We start from the raw sequence: 17,685 nt of genomic DNA on the forward strand, positions 1-17,685 counted from the left end.
TTTTTTGAACAAAAAGGCAGCGTTGCCACCTTCAAACTTTCTATTCTTAGAAGTTTATATAAGAAACTATTTAATTTAATAATTTTGTACTACATATTACAAAATGAAATAATTAAATAAACCAATGAGGTTCATTTACATTAAATAAAAATATTATCAAAAAAGTAGCTGTATTTAAACACAAATAAATGATTTTTTATTGTAATATCCCAGCTTTCATTACAATAAGTAAAAGTGACAACAGTAGGTTTTCATCATCCAAATTAGCACGAGTAGTGGCTAATAAACATATTGGCGGTAAATTAATTCCTATAAAAAAAATTGTGGTCATACCGGGAATCTTAGGACTGTCGTCTTGTTAAAGTTAAACAGTGATATAACTTATGCTATTTGCCACGTTTCTGGTATTTTGGATTCTTCTGATAAGTATGTGCGTTTCGTTTCAATTACCGTTTCGTTTTTCATTTGCTGATTCGATTGTCGTAGTACTTTTCTGTTTCTTATTTTATTTGTCTTGACTATGGTTTATTTTTAAACCAAGCGGAGTAAATAGTTCAAGTAATGAAGCTTGAAATAGGACAAAACCTCGCAATTTTTACGGAATGGATCGATTTGCTTAAAAATTTGAGAATAAGTAGTGGATATAGTCCAAAGATCAAATCAAAATCTATGCAGAAAGGCGCTTTTACCATAGGGGTGGTGGCCACCCCATCTTGGGGGGTGGAAATTTTTTTATTATATTTTGACCGCAAAAGTTGGTAAAAACATTAATTCTAAGCAAAAAACGTTCTATACATTTTTTTTGAAAAAATTAATAGTTTTCGATTTATTCGTTATCGAAAGTGTTAGTTTTATCGAAAAAATCAATGTTTTTAATAAGTTTTCTGCTAATAACTCCAAAAGCTTTCGTTTTATCAAAACAACTGTACTTAACAAACGTGTAGGTACCTTTTAAAAAAATAAACAAAACCATTTTTTTAAATTTTCTTCAAGACCAACAGTAACGAGCTACACTTTATTATATGTTAACTCTTCTTCGTCAAATAAATGCTAAATATTGTAGTGTCAAAGTCAAAAGACGGGGAAACTATGCATTTTTCGAGGATAACTTGTTCAAACTAATTTAAAGTATTTAAAAATATCTATCTCTAAAAAAAGTCTCTAGCTCAAAAAATAAGTGACTTTTAATGAAAAGAATGTATTTTTTTTTCAGGGAAAAAGTGATCGGAAGAAACCTCCTAATCACTACCCTAATTAAAATTGGTGATTGACATTATTTGGTCTTCTTTATTTATATATTGTTAATAGGTTCTAGAAGTTTGACCGGCTTAGAATGATTAGTTTTAAAAAAACGGAGTTAAAAGCGAATAACGAATTTTTGTAGTTTGGAAAAAATGGCCTTTTCTTCAGAACAGAAAGATTAGCATAAGAGATATGAAAAAATGTTTAATATGAAATTGTAGCCTATTTAATTAGCAAGAACCTGCTTTGCAAAAAATTTTTTACGGCAAAAATTGGGTGAGCTATTGACAATTAAAACTTGTAATAACATGCAAAAACCACCTTTAACAACCCTTTTAAAGTCACCTCTTTTTGCAACTGATGATTTTAAAAAGATTTAATATTAATAGACTTAAGACCTTGTAAAAACCTACAAAATTCTTTTTTACCAAACTTTCTAAGATAAAAAATAAAAAAGTTACGGTTAAAAAATCAATATATTTTTTTGAAAAAAAAAAGGTGAAATCCAATTGGAAGCATAATAATGTTAGTTAGCGATGTTTTTAGTCATTGACCTTATTCATTATTCTTTAGTTATGTATTATTAATAGATGCTAGAAGTTTGACTGGCTTAGAATGATTAGTTTTTAAAAACCTGGAGTTAAAAGTGAATAACGAATCTTTGTAGTTTGGTAAAAAATACCATTTTCTTCAGAATAAAAACATTAGCTTTAGAGATGCGAAAAAATGTTTAAATATGAAATTGTAGGTTATTTAATTCCCAAGAACTTGGTTTAAAAAAATTTTTTCTACGGCAAAAATTGAGTGAATTGTAAATGATTACCGAAAAACATTGATTTTTTCGATATAAAACTAACACTTTTGATAGCAAATAAATCGAAAACTATTAATTTTCTCAAAAAAATGTATAGAATATTTTTTGCTTAGAATGAATATTTTTATCAACTTTTGCAGTCAAAATATAATAAAAAATGTCCACCCTAGAGATGGGATGGCAACCACCCTCATGGTAAAAGCGCCTTTCGGCATCATATAGATTTTGATCCTTGGACTATCCACTACTTATTCTCAAATTTTCAAGCAAATCGATTTCATTCTGTAAAAATTGCGAGGTGAAAAGCTTCGGTTCCTGGACTAAAACTAAAAATATAGATTCTCAACCAAGAAAGTCAGTATAAAAAACACCAAATCCATCTTCTTTTTTGGTTGATCATATCGGCCTTTGACCAGGGCCGCCGCTACCATGTGTGCAAAGTGTGCATCGCACACGGGCGGCCGATTATAGGGGCGGCCAAAAGCAGTCCACTGAGGTTATTTTTTTTTAATGAAAATAAATTCAAAAGCAAATAGTAATGATTCAGATATTTCTATAAACTCTAATATTTCAAACAATCTAAACAAAAATGCCAGTAAATGTTATTTATTATATGAACTGTCCTTTTGCAACTGTAGTCATAAAGTAGTTCCGGGAATGCTTTTTAATTCAAAGTGGCTGGCGGTTTTCGGACTTTAAGGATATTTTTATCTACGTGGTTCATATGCGAATTTTTCAAATTCTGAACATTTATTATTTGTTAAGAGAGTACGACACGACAATAGGATACTTTCCGAGAATTTAAATAAGTGCTTGTTAAGTTGCTCTCATTGAGTAATAAAAAAGTCTTTTTTATTACTCGATGGTTTAAAAAATCTTTTTTATTACTCGATGATTGCTCTGTTATAATATTGGTCCTTTATGCTTGTATGGTTTTAGATGGGTTATAGTTCAGTCTAAGTTGAGAATTTGATGATTTTAGACACGCTTTTGATAAACGATTTTGTTTGTAATAGATGTATAGTAGTGTGCCCGTTTCTTTTGCACACTACTGTATTTCAAATAGGCCTGGAACCCGCGTGCCAAAAAAAGGCGATTAATAGCAAGCTGAAAATTTGTTAATAGCTTAACGGTGTCTAGCCGTGCAAACTTTGATGTACGGGAACACTGGAACAGGGGAAGTTTTAATTGTGGAACAGTTTAAAAATTTGGAACTTCAGATTACGAAAACGTCCCATGTATTTTGTCGGACAGAACATCCAATTGATTTGTTACCCTTTAATTAAACTCTCATGCTAAAATCAGACTAAAGTGTTAAAAGGGGACGGCAAATATTAAGCTGCACACGGGCGGTCAACACTTTAGCGGCGGCCCTGCCTTTGACGCTAATCCATAAATATTATATTATACTAATACGTCACTAAAGAGTTCTAAAAACAACTGATTTTTATATAAAAGTAGACTAAAAATCTAAAAATTAAAGGACCAACGCAAAAAAAGAATGTGTGTGTACTTTGTACGCACGTAAGAAGTTATACTTCTATTATATGATTATATGATTATAAACGAAATTAATATACTTTTTATTTATATTTTATTTAAATATTAAATTAATTTATACTTAATACTTCTCAAACATTTTTATTAAAACAGTGCCAAAAATTAAAATAATAAAAAAATAAAACACACACAAACACATTAAAAATGCCACAAATGATTTCTGAACATTAATTGTCGGAAAATTGTTTAACTAAATACGTATTTTCTGAAAATAAAATTATATAATAAATATACTTACAATCATAAAATGTATAAAAAAAAATAAAAAAATAAAAGTTTCTATTGGGATTCGAACCAACTTACCACGCGGCTGGTATTTGCGTTGTATTGGGATTCACCCGCATTAAAACTGCGCTACAGACACAGCTTGTCATTATGTGCGAAGATCGTCTAACTAAACAGATTAACCTTTTGACATTTTTAACTTATGTAAATCAAATTATTTTGATTTTGAATTGAAATGATTTAGAATTGAAAAAATACAACAAAACATAGGGTAAGAAGACAATATATTAGGTGAATATTAAGGTGTAAAATAAAAGTATTACATACTACTTATGTATTTTGGTAGGTTCAAGGTAGGTATCGGAGCCCGTATAACGACTAATAAATTTCGCAATCAATTGCGTCGTGCGAAGTGGCTATGTTCAAATATCATAACAAAATTTGATCAACTATTTATAAAACACTTACCAGTGAAAGATTATTTAGCTTTGAATAAGCGAGATCTGCGGCACTCATACTAGGCACAGTTTGATGAGCTTTCACATTGGCATGCAACAATCATTTCTTCTATGTAAATAAGTCCAAAAATATAATATGAAAACTATTTAAAAAGGCAGTATAACCATTAACTAACTTTTTGTTTGTTGTTTCTCTTCCTACAAATTTTAAAACGCAACAAGCATACATTATAACCAAACCATGCACAGTCCCACAGCTGTGCCACAGCTGCCATATTGGATAATTTTTGTCATGTCATTTGAACATCCAATCAGAACAAAGTTATAATGCGCATGCGCCCGGTCGCTAGGTTTTCCCATATAAAATTTCACCGTCATTACGCCCGTAAAGAAGTATAACTTCAAAAAAAACACAAAAAGCCGCCGATATATCTTAACCTATGAAATGCCAGTAGTGTCAAAATTTTATAAATGTCATTAACGTCAAAATTTCACAACAGGGGAGTAAACTTGCTTGAGGTTGGACCAATTACAAACAAGCAGTACGGCGCGGTAAATTTGAATTACTTCTCTTGATTTAAAAACAGACCATAGTGTCTGACCGACTGTTTTTCAATAGAAGTTCTCAAATTCTTCCATTCATTATTTATATCTGGTTTTATATATGTATAGTGGTTTGGTAAAGAGAGATAAGGGTCAGCATAGATGTGTAAACACAAAAGCTGCTCTCCTATTCAGAGGTAAAAAACAAATAACAGTTTAACGAGCCTTACGTACTTCTCAGGAACCCATTTCTCTCACATACATCTCCATAGCTCTTGTCTTGTCTAGGAGATATCTTTATGTGTATAACAGAGAAAATTTGTTTGAAAAATTGAATGACTTCATGAGAAGTACGTAGGATTGTACTCATAGACAGTACTAACTTTAAAATGACAGTGACAGTTGACATCCTTTAAACAACTGTCACTGTCACTACTGTCACTGTCAGGCGTGTGTGATCTACAAGAATCTACAGGTCGAGCAAGTCTCGTAAATTTCACGATTGTGAGCCACGCTTCACGCAACCGTGTTTGCGTACTTGTGTTTCGAGTTGCGTGGTCGTGCGGAGTTATATTTACCAATTCGCGCAATCGTACTTGAGACGCTGTGTCGAGGTGTTTGAAAATTTGTGTAACTTGATTATGTGGTGTGAAGGTGGTTAAACTTTTGTTTTATTTTTTTTCGCAGAAAATTTTTAGATGAAGTAATTGTATGATGAAGATAACACAGAAAATACAAGAGGGCAGCATACTTTGCAAAACAACTGTTACAATTTGAAATCAACAAGTTGTTGTCTTGCAGGTAAAAAAAGTGACTTTTTAAAAAAATTATATCTTGGAAACTAAAAATTATTTTTATTTATAATTGAAACATGTAAAAGTATAGTACTCTCAAAAAAATTTCAGCCAAAAATATTCATTTTTGGTAGAGTTGACTGCAATTTTTCGACAACAGCCCTTTTTTGCGGTGAGCAGCATAATTAACAAGTCCAGTCTCATCTGAAATCAAAGTTTCTTGTAGTTTATACCTCTGGCTAGTGAATGAACAAAGGATTTTTTATTAGATGAGGTCATTTTTGTTTTATAAAAAAAAAACTACTTTAAAAATGAGAAAAATTGGAGTCAAAAATGTGTTTATGTAAAATCTTCAAATTTCATTTTTTTTTAATTCCTTCGTTCATATTCTAGCCAGAGGTATAAACTACAAGAAACTTTTTGATTTCAGATGAGACTGGACTTAGTTATGCTGCCAACGCAAAAAAAACTTAAACTCTACAAAAATGAATATTTTTGGCTGAAACTTTTTTTGAGACTACCTTAAGTACTATACTTTTACATGTTTCAATTATAAATAAAAATAAATTTTAGTTTTCGAGATATAATTTTTTTAAAAAGTCACTTTTTTTACCCACAAGACCTATGTAACCCCTTAAAAAAATGTTTTGAAGAATATGTTTGATGGCCAAGATGCATACATATATTTAGAAGGAAAGTTCCTGATTTCTGTAGTAGGTATAATACATAATACCAAAGAGGAAGTAGCCCTAAGCGCCGGACTCCACTTGCGATTTGTAGTTGTGAAAATTGAACACATTCTTTCAAATAGAAGTCAATCCATGATTATTTAGTCACAAATGGATTGACTTGTATTTGAAACAATGTGTTCAATCTTCCTGATTACAAATCGCAAGTGGAGTGCGGCGGTAATAACACCAAAATATTCCATATAGGTACACAGACATTGAAAAATTCCTGGAATATCCCCGAAAACATGTTCCCTGAACATCCCAGGAAAATCCTGTGTCAGCATTTTAAACATTACCTAAATGTCTTATTGTAACATTCCATGAATGTCCACGAATGTTCTCTGGACATTCAAAATATATTTTGTAGACATTCCCTGGATATACCAGAAATACAGTGATGAGCGCTCTAATAACCGGCAAAATAGCACAAAAGATGTATTAAGTAGTGAGATAAAAAGACATGAAACTAGTCGAGCTGGGAAATTTAGCGATATTAACTTATACATTTAGATTGTATTGATTGTGTACCACCTTCAGACGTATCAGACGAGTTTGGAAACTACCACTGTCACAGTGACAGTTTTAGTTGACATACTCCTCCGATATGTGTAAAGGTGGGATCAATATAACATAAATTTAAAGGTTAATTTCGCTAAATTTCCCAGCTCGACTAGTTTCATTTCTTTTTATCTCACAACTAAATATGTTGCCCATATTTTGCCGGTTATTAGGGCACTCATCACTGTACATCCTTGCTGATGTGACAATACCTCCTATCTGTTTTTTCATGAGTTTTGTATGAGAGATGGAAAAACATGTTTTAAGGTCACCTCCTGTGTTCATATGTAAGTTTTGACTTGTTTTGTAGTTCATAGATAGTTTAATTTACTACAAAACAAGTAAAAAAATATCATATGAAAACAGGAGGTGACCCTAAGACAAGTTTTTAGTCTCTCTTACAAAACTCATGAAAAAAAACAGATAGGATGTATTATTACATCACTAACGATATGTGGCCATACCAAATAATACATCCTTGATAAATATAAACATTTTTATTGAACAAAATCTTTTCGTACATTTTTTTAATGCAATTTACTGATATTCCTAAATATTTCAAAAAAATGTGTCACATTTGCTTTGTAAACCTTTCTTTTGCCTTTCGTAGCCACATATTCCGTTTCCTTCCTGATTTTTTGTAGACCACTTCTCTCAGCTGATTCTAAAAAAAATAAAATAAATGGTAATTTTTCTATCCTTTACAATTAACAATCAGAAGAAATATTATTTACAGATAATGATATGCATAATAATAATAGGTTTGTTCTAGCATCAGTTTCAAACAGTTTGAAACCATCAGCGAATAGTGGACCAGCGCGAGTAGAGGGGATCGCACTGGTGACCATATTATGTTCTTTTACTGACCAACTGTTTGCTGACGGTTTTTGACTAGTTTGACTGTTTGCTAGAATAAACCTAATAATAATGAATATTTTGTATTTTGACAATGACATCTGATGTGGAAGTCAAAACATTAATAAAATTATTTTTTCAAGTTAACTTTCACATGCGCGTCTTAAAATTGTACTTTTAATACTTATATCATAAATAACTATTAAAACTATCTTAAAAGGAAACAGTATCGATCAACAGGGAGCGAAAATGTGTTCCAAGATTGCGGCTGTAATTTTGAATATTTTTCGAGATATTTGGCACACATATTCTTAATATAATAAAGAATGGCGGTACAGAGCCCAATTTGAAAAATATATTAATATGTGGAAATTACTCTGTAATTAAATACAATATAAAAAACGAGCTTGTACCGCCATTAAGAAGAACAAAAAAATACACTTTCTTCAAATACAACTTTTTTATCCGATTTTGTGTTATTTTGGAACTACTAAAATTTTTTATTTCATTAGTAGTTCCAAAATTACACAAAATCTAGGCATCGGATAAAAAAGTTTATTTGAAGAAAGTGTATTTTTTGTTCTTCTTAATGGCGGTACAGGCTCGTTTTTTAAATATTGTATAATTACAGAGTAATTTCCACATATTAATATATTTTTCAAATTGTGCTCTGTACCGCCATTCTTTATTATTTTACGAATACGTGTGCCAAATACCTCGAAAAAAATATTCAAAATTACAGTGGCAATCTTGGAACACGTTTTGGCTACCTGTTGATCGCTACTGTATTAACTTAAAACATTGTAATTTGCTAAACCAGTATATTTTACTCTACTACTACTCTACTAGCTACCTCATTTTCCACTGTTTCTAAAGACTTGTTTACATGGGTAGAGTTTTGAGGAGAGTAGAGTAGAGGTAGTACTCTACCAAAAATGGCTTGATACCATTCACATGAGGAGAGTACAAGTATAGTACTGATGCTAGTATAGTGAAACCGATTTTTGTATTTTTAAACACTCTTGATTATAAGTGCACCTTAAATTCTTAATTTTTTGCTTAAGCTCGTTTACTCCAAAGCCCCCTTTGCCATTCTTTTGACGATTTCATCCTCCGCAGCTTGCTGCAAACTTTTATTTCTGTAGTATACACTACCTAAATTCCATAAACACTGGTATTCGCCGTATTATAGCTCTACAAGTTTTAAAGTTTCATCTTCGGTGAACTTCATTTTCACTAATTACACAAAACACAATTCCAGCCAGAATGACAGCGCCCCCATGTACTCTCCTACCTACTCTATTCTGCCATAATTGAGCGTGTTCCATGGGTAGAGTGTGCAGCCGAGTAGCCATTTTGGCAGTAGTGGTGGTCATAGAGTAGTTACTTTGCCATAGGTTGCTAGTCACTCTACTTTAACTCCAACTATACACTCTACCAGCTATTCTACTGTGCTGAGCATTTTTACAGGTAGAGTTACTCTACTCTATCAAGTACTTGCATCATTACTCTACCCGTGTAAACAAGTCTTAAATCTACTGAATGAAAATCTACTTAATCTTAATCTACTCTTAATGAAAAATGTCTAAAATCATTTACCCACCTAGTATTATTGTAGAATTTAAGACAGTCCAGTGCCTTATAAATAATTTCAATATGAATATTTTTTCCTTTAATTCTCCTTTGATACCACTCCATTTTAGATTTTGGGGAACTTATTTTATTGTGTTTATAGCCCATATTTATTGAAGGAACCCAATCTGGAGATTGTTATTATCGATTAAGTCGGCTGGTTTTCCTATTTTCCTATAAGATTAAAATGTTAACATCTTCAAAAATCGTTACTGTTGTAATTGTAACTTACCAGATATAAAATGATTACAGCAGACAGGACAGGAAAATTTTCATTTCGCTAGTAAAACCTGTACATTGTATTGCATTTAACCATTGTTGTCTCTCAGATACCTTATTTAGTTCAGTTTAAAAGTGAACTTTATCTTGACTTTATCACAATTACTTTGCATTTCACACTTCAAAACACAACACCAATGAAGCATATCTTTCTAAATTAATACTTCCAGAGAAAATGTTAAATTAATCTTTGTACAACACAAAATTACAAAGAAATACAACTAAAATTATCTAAAACTCATGAAGAACAGATAGAATAAGATTTATCTTTTACACCCAGTAGCCATATTGAGAAATAGTATTTTATTTATGAATCAGTAGAAACGATTATACAGTGGAACTCCGATAAGTCGGCCCCCGATAACCCGGAAGTCCGGCTAACCCGGACCGATTTTCATCAGACAAAAATTTAACAAATAATTTAACAATTTTATCAAATAAAAATGTATGTAGGCCAAATAATATTTCAGAGATAATGTGTATTTGTGTAATTTGAACACATAAGTACAATAGTAAAAATGATTCATGCACACGGCGGCAGCCAGAGCGACCGTCTCAGCTTATCGGAAAGAACAGACACCTGTCTGTATTCCTTTTTCTTTATTTATGTCAAACTGTCTTAGTATTGTTTAAAAAAGACGTGACTATTTAAAAATTCTTGTATTGTGTGTAGTACAGCCTATTAATCACTTCCGTTCTGTAATGTAATCGTGCTTCAGATTGTGTTTGCTTTGTCTACGTAATGGTAACAAAACGTAAAAATGTTGCAGTGACAATGGAAAAGAAACATTAGGTAGGATTGATAAAGACGAATCTTTAAAATAAATTTATTGCAGCATCATAATATGATATTATGCTACCATAGGTCTGGATCCCGCGTATGAAAAAAAAGTTGATTAATAGCAAGCTAAAAATTTATTAATAGCTTAAGGGTGTCTAGTCGGATAAACTTTGATATATGAGAACACTGGAACAGGGGCAGTTTTAATTGTGGAACAGGTCAAAAATTTGGAACGGTCAGAACACGAAAATGGCACATTTGTTTTGTCCGACAGAACAGACATAAACTCTCCGAACAGAGATTAAACTCTCATGCAAAAATCAGACTGCTATTTATCACCTGTCATAATTCCTGTCATTTGACATATTCTACATGTTCCACTCATTAAAACGCCAATTTGGTGATAAATAGCAGTCTGATTTTTGCATGAGAGTTTAATCTCTGTTCGGAGAGTTTAAGTCTGTTCTGTCGGAAAAAATACATGTGCCGTTTTCGTGGTCTGACCGTTCCAAATTTTTAACCTGTTCCACAGTTAAAACTTCCCCTGTTCCAGTGTTCCCATATATTAATGTTTGTCCGACTAGACACCCTTAAGCTAATAACAAATTTTCAGCTTGCTATTTATCATTTTTTTTTTTGTACGCAGGATCCAGACCTACCATATTATGGTGTCGGTACATCTCTACAGTATGACTGAGTTTTTTACCAAGAAATGAACAAAACTCTACACTCTATACAACTATACGTAATTTAGATGTGTACTGTGCATATGTGTTTCATGTTTTTGTAATTGTAATGGAGGTTATTTATTAATTTTTACTATATTCTCCGGCTAACCCGGATTTTCGATAACCCGGATCGGCCGCGGTCCCGATTAATCCGAGTTATCGAGGTTCCACTGTATTTAAATTTGGTAAATATAACTCCGCACGACCACGCAACTCGAAACACAAGTACGCAAACACGGTTGCGTGAAGCGTGGCTCGCAATCGTGAAATTTACGAGACTTGCTCGACCTGTAGATTCTTGTGTAAGACAACTATGTGTCAGACACGGTTAAACACAGTATAGGTAATAGGTATTTAGTCCATTCCGAAGTTGTAGTTTGTTTTGACATTTCCGTTTTATTTAACCTAACCTATGTTTTGTGTTTTATTGTGTTGTATACAAGGAGTTGTATATTGAAATTGAATTGATTCTTGTTTCATTGAATATAGAGGAGTTGTTCTGTTGCAAGTTGTTCTAGTTTTGTTGTTTTAAAATCTGCGAAAAACTATTTATAGATAATGGTGAACTTAAACAAGAAATGGACATGCAGTTTGCTGATTACTTAATTGTGTACTCACAACACATAGGTACAGGCATTATGCAAATACATACCATTTAGAGGATACTTCATTCAAATTGGAGGACTCTGCGATATTGGGCTTCCTTAATAGTTTACCAGACGTAGACACTGTCTTTTTCTTGGTAGAAAATGACACCTGTTTCACCCTTTCTGAATTTTCTCAAGTCTCATATTTGGATCAACGTGAAATTTGTTGGCTTTCACAGCTTTAATTTGATTAACGGCTGTCATTAAAATATCTTCACTGTTGCATTTTTGACCTAATGCAATTACTTACAGTGCTGAGCAGATAGTATCTCATGTAATTTCTATCTATCCCTCGGTTTTTGATGTGTGCGTAGGTGCTGAAGACTCCAGTTCTTCCCAAATATCACTGCTTGGAACTTAATTATTTAGTGTGACTCATGTAATACAAAGGTAGTGAATGTGCTGGCAAATATTTGATTGAATTAAAGATTTGATTGAATTTAATTTAATAAAATAATCAAGGCAAGTACATGAGTAGGAATGGTAGCATATTTTACATAGTATGTAGCTGACAAGATAACATACATTAAACAGTTTCTCTGTAACAGTACATATTTTTGAGTTTGTTTTATTTTTAATTATCCATTTTTTAAATTCATCATTTCCTTCCACACTTTCAATATCAAATTTATAATTTGTGGCTACAATTAATGGCAGTCAATCAATCAGTCCTTTTTCCTGAAAGCCACAAAAATCTTGACAAAATTAAATCAAAACATATTTACAAACCTTTTGTTATCTGAATTAGTCTTTCCACTTGTTTATCTCGAGTGTAGTGTGTCAAATTATGCATGCTTTTATCTAGTTGTTTCACCTTTTTATAATACTGTGCATACTCTCCAAGTACATATTTGTATTTGTTAGTAATTCCTTTCTATAACAGTAGAACCCCGACTTAGTATTCAAACTATAATTTTTACTCAGGTACTCATAAAATTTAACAGTACCAGAATCATTCTCCAGTTGGAAAATTCAACAAATCTATTTAAAAGTTGTTAACTTCTAAAGTACTTTGTATAAATTTCAAGCACTTGTATACATACTTCCATTCTTTTTTCAACTACAGAAATTTTTGTTAGATTAGTTTTCCAGGCACAATCAATGTGCCAGGAACAAAATAATCGATTAGACACAGCTGTCACATTATCACTGCTGTCCATCCGTTATAAAAAGTTTCCATTATATCTCTCATAAACATATCTGTAGTGATATTATTAGGTAGAAATTGTAGTATTCATTCTATTTGAAATCATGTATGTCACAGCAACGCCTTCACCAATATTAGTTCCATAGGTACCATCAATACAAACAATTTTTTTTGCAAATGTCATGACAGCATAACGTTGTACATATATCATTCATAATGATAATGCAGAAATCTGAGCAATCTAAATTATGCTGACTATCCTCAGAGCCTTGAGGTCTGTAGTATAATACACTGGCTACACACTACGTTTTGCCTGAGACCCTGTCTGCAGAGACTCATTTGCGCAGGTAAGAGCAGCAAGACGGTATCACATGTAAGCCTCCAAGCGCCGCCTGTACTCTCGTCAACATGCTGAAGATTTTACCTGTGCAGTTTTACTTGAAGTGTGGTCAGAAGTTCAGTCCGGCAAAAGTTTTCAAGGTGGACAGTCGAAATGAGTGATATTAGAAGCATTGCAAACCTATTCTTAATTGAAGAGTTGTACAAATTTTTGAGCTGGCATGCATTATGGAAGGTGAAAAGTAGAGAATGAAGCATACACTTTAATGATTGAAAAATTAAAAGAGGCAATATTTTATTTTTAGTTCATTCTAAAATAGAGAATTCTTTTAAATCATATAAATTTCTTTTACCATTTTAGTATTTAATTTTCCAATATTGGGGTACTACTGCCAAAAAAAATTTATATACTTATAATAATAGAATATAATAATTAATCAACTTATGTATTTCTGCTAAGTTCTGACACTGTTTTCTTGTGGCATATTTAATGTAGTATTATGTTCATATGGGATTGAGCCACTGTTGTAGGTGTAAAGAAAATTGCATTTCTTAATTTACTACTGATTGGTGTTTCAATTTCTTTCTACTCTCTACAAAAATTTAAGCAGAATTTTGGGCATGGATGCCAAATTTTTGTCGAAATAAAAGATGCTAATCGAATTTCTAACTGTCTAAGAAATTTCCTGCTGTTTCTATTGTTGACACTTGACACACATATTTGTTGCATATTTGCGTTTGTGGAATAATCATATCTACCTGAAAAGGTATTTTGTAAGTTTCTATCAATTAAAAACCATGATTAATTTAAAAAAATTTCTTTATTAAACTATATCTACGTTCACAATATTTAGAACTTGAATTAAATTCTATAATTAAACTATATTATGAATTACACCATGGCTATTTTGGCATGGTACACTACCTTCATTATTGAAATACCATAAAAAAAGTTTATCCTTAGTTTGCTTGGCGTCTCTGGAAATACTTATATAATGTTATCTCTGCATATCAATGAGATTAGAATCTTCTGTTCTTAAACCATTCCTATTGTCAACGTCTAAGCTTCCAATGGGAGTATAGGTTGAAGCATATTTAATTCTCAAAAAGTTATGGAGTACACAATATGTCATGACAATGATATATACAGTTTTTAGATTTAAATTAATAGTGGTATGGAAAATTCAAAATCTGTTAGCTAAAATACCAAAGACATTTTCTACAACTCGCCTTGTCCTTGACAGGCGGTAATTGAATATTTTGCGTTCATTTGTTAATTCTCTTTGATTAAACGGTTTTAAGAAATGTGGAGCTAAGGCAAAAGCTTCAACACCAATAAACACGTCACTAAGCATTTTATCTGAACCACTGAGGCGATCAAAGACTGGAATTTGTAATGTATTTTCTTTTAATTTGTTGTAAAATATTGTTTGCTCTATAACACCTCCATCACAAATTCTCCCATTCACGCCAAATTCGTATATTATGAACTCATAATTAGCATTTACAACTGCCATCAAAACCATACTATGAAATCCTTTATAGTTATAAAAATAGGAACCTTGCCCATTTGGTAGAATACTCTGCACATATTTGCCGTCAACGGCACCGAAGCAATGGGGAAAGTTCAATCTTGCTTCAAATTCCTTTGCTATATGTTTCCATTATTCTTGTGGCTTTGGAATCTAACAAAAATATTTTTTTAGGATTTCTCTGACACAGTTTCCAGTACAGAACTGCCACAGGAATCTCCAGTGGAGTTGCAACCGCTCTCACGGACATCCACAAATCAAGTTACAAAACTGTTACATGACTCTATTGGAGTTGCAACCGCAATTGGATAAAAGTGAAATTCGAATAATGCCAGAAAGACTATAACCGTCCAAAGTGATAGTGTGAAATTAAAATCAAATGATTACGTATAAATCATATTTATAATAATTATAAATAGTAGCTGTATTTTTTAAATAAACAGATTTGATAAGTTATATTATTTTTCTACAGTTGGTATGTTTTAATAAATATATTTTAAGACTACTGACAGTATTGTTGGTACTTTGGATCTTTTATTTATAGTAGAGGATCCAATATAATGTCGATCTGCACCGATCTGTTTAATAATGGATTAAAATTATTGGATATGTAATTTAGTATGGTAACAATTATAAAAAACAAGGGGTGCCCGATATAATTTTGTTCTGACTATAATTAACATGCATACATAATCGAAAACCTCTTATACCCGAAGGTGTCGAGGTGTACAAGCTCTCTTAAATTTTTTTCTACAAATGTACACCACTCTTTTCTGTCTCTAGCTAGTTCCTTCGGCTCACTCTATGTCTTCCCTCTTTCTTTGAGAATCTTGCTTATCCTATTGTTCCATGTTTTTCTTGGTCGTCCTGTACAGTGTATGCCAGTAGTACAGTCTCATTTACGCATTCAGTATTATTTTCTGTCATCCATGGTTGAAATTTAGCGTATTCCTTGTCATAGATACGTTTATTTGGTAATAGATTCTCAGTCGCTTTATTGGCTTTTTTTCAGAAATATCGAATTTCTCTTGCATTCTGACTTTTTTGACAATTTCACATAGAAAAACTTTGTTTATGTTAATACCAAATTGCTAACCAACATCACTTTTCTACCAACAGTACTAAATACCTGCTGCGATACAGTATTTCTTCTAATTTATTATATTATAAAATTAAAACTTTAACTGACGCAATGAACCGCTATGACATAAAATTTTATATTCACCACATGCATAATTATGTAATTTATAAGCTTGTCGCCCTTAGGGTATAAACATCTATTTAATGCCCTTGATACATAAATAACTGTTTAATATATAAAAAAAGTAATTTTTTTAATTATTCATTAATTATAGTCAAAACAAAATTATATCGGGCACCCTTTTTTTTATAATTTGTAAACATACTATAAATTACATCAAATAATTTTAATCCATTAAACAGATCGGTGCAGATGGACCTTACATCATATCTCATTAGACTATTAAAAGGCTATTAGATTAAATTAGAGGAATTAGGGATGGTGCCAAAAGAATGTGCAGATAAAATTCGATTACGAAAACGTCAAGAATTACAGAAAATTGGATGCATATGCAGTAGTCATATAATATTAAAAGTAAATAATGTCACAAATGAGGTTTCTATGACATTTCAAAACACATTATTATGGCGTGTTTTGGGCATGATATAGTGTTGAAACATATAGACCATTAGCACTAAAAACATAGGAATAAATCGACTTTTAAATACAGCACCTAGAGACTTTAAACTTTTCGTGTCTAGAGACTTAAACATGTCTATGGTCACGTCACCTTCTGGATGCACTACCTGGTGCCCAAGATCACTGCTAAGACATGTTGTCTTCTGGAGTGTGGAGGATTTTTGAGCACCGGGGGTCATTTCCACCCATTTTTCTATAGTATACCTTTTTTCTGACACCATCCTAAACACAATACAAAAAGTTGCAAATCTCTAGGTGCTGTATTTAAAAATCGATTTATTTTGTGCTAAATGCCCTGCTCTAATATTCGCATTTGGAATTACTGCTAATAATATAATAAATCCCTTTTAATGCACCAATTTAAATAAGACTCCTATTATCATTATAACAAACATCACAAATTTTAAAACAACAAAGCTAGAACAACCTTGGACAGTTTAAAAGTCTCTCTATATTCAGTAAATAAATAAAACAAAAAATCAATTCACAAGTAAGTGTAAAGGCAAAAAAGGCATAATATGCCTGTATATAATATATTATATTATTTTATGATACACATATAGGTTATGTCAGAAGGGAAATGTCAAAACAAAACTACAACTTCGGAATGGACTAAATACCTATTACCTATACTGTGTTTAGCCGCGTCTCTATGTGTCAGCCAGCAGATAATAAGCTAAAACAGTGTTACCAGGTCTAGTGAAATTTCACTAGATCTAGTGTTTTTTTAACAATCTAGTGAAGTAGTGATAATTTTTCAAAATAGACACAATTCTAGTGATTTTTGGAAATTTCCATTATATTGAATATTTTTGCTACATTATAACAAAAAAAATATTTTCAGTAGTATTTTTAATACTTTTGTATTAAAATTCATTTAATACTTCCGTGTATTGTTTAAAAATTACTTTGCAAAGAAAGAAAAATCTCCGGAAATTTGTGATGGCAATTTAATACCTAATCATAACATACCATAATTTTAACATAAACATGGTAATCCTTAAAAGTGATGAGTCAATTCACGATAACGACTCTCTTCTCAACTCAAGAGTTTCAAGTGTCAAGAGAAGCTTTAAAAAATTACATAAATAAAAAATAAT

General features: G+C 31.7%; 1 long non-coding RNA gene across 1 annotated transcript; it reads left to right on the plus strand.

The window, feature by feature from the left end:
- The first annotated feature begins 11,549 nt into the window (after positions 1–11,549).
- Positions 11,550–15,321, plus strand: LOC126889498 (uncharacterized). Its single transcript, XR_007700048.1, has 2 exons — positions 11,550–12,771; positions 15,040–15,321. It is a non-coding gene; the product is annotated as an uncharacterized LOC126889498 (long non-coding RNA).
- The last annotated feature ends 2,364 nt before the right edge of the window (positions 15,322–17,685 follow it).

The sequence above is a fragment of the Diabrotica virgifera genome, chromosome 8, assembly GCF_917563875.1.
Source record: "Diabrotica virgifera virgifera chromosome 8, PGI_DIABVI_V3a".
NCBI classification, from domain to species: domain Eukaryota; kingdom Metazoa; phylum Arthropoda; class Insecta; order Coleoptera; family Chrysomelidae; genus Diabrotica; species Diabrotica virgifera.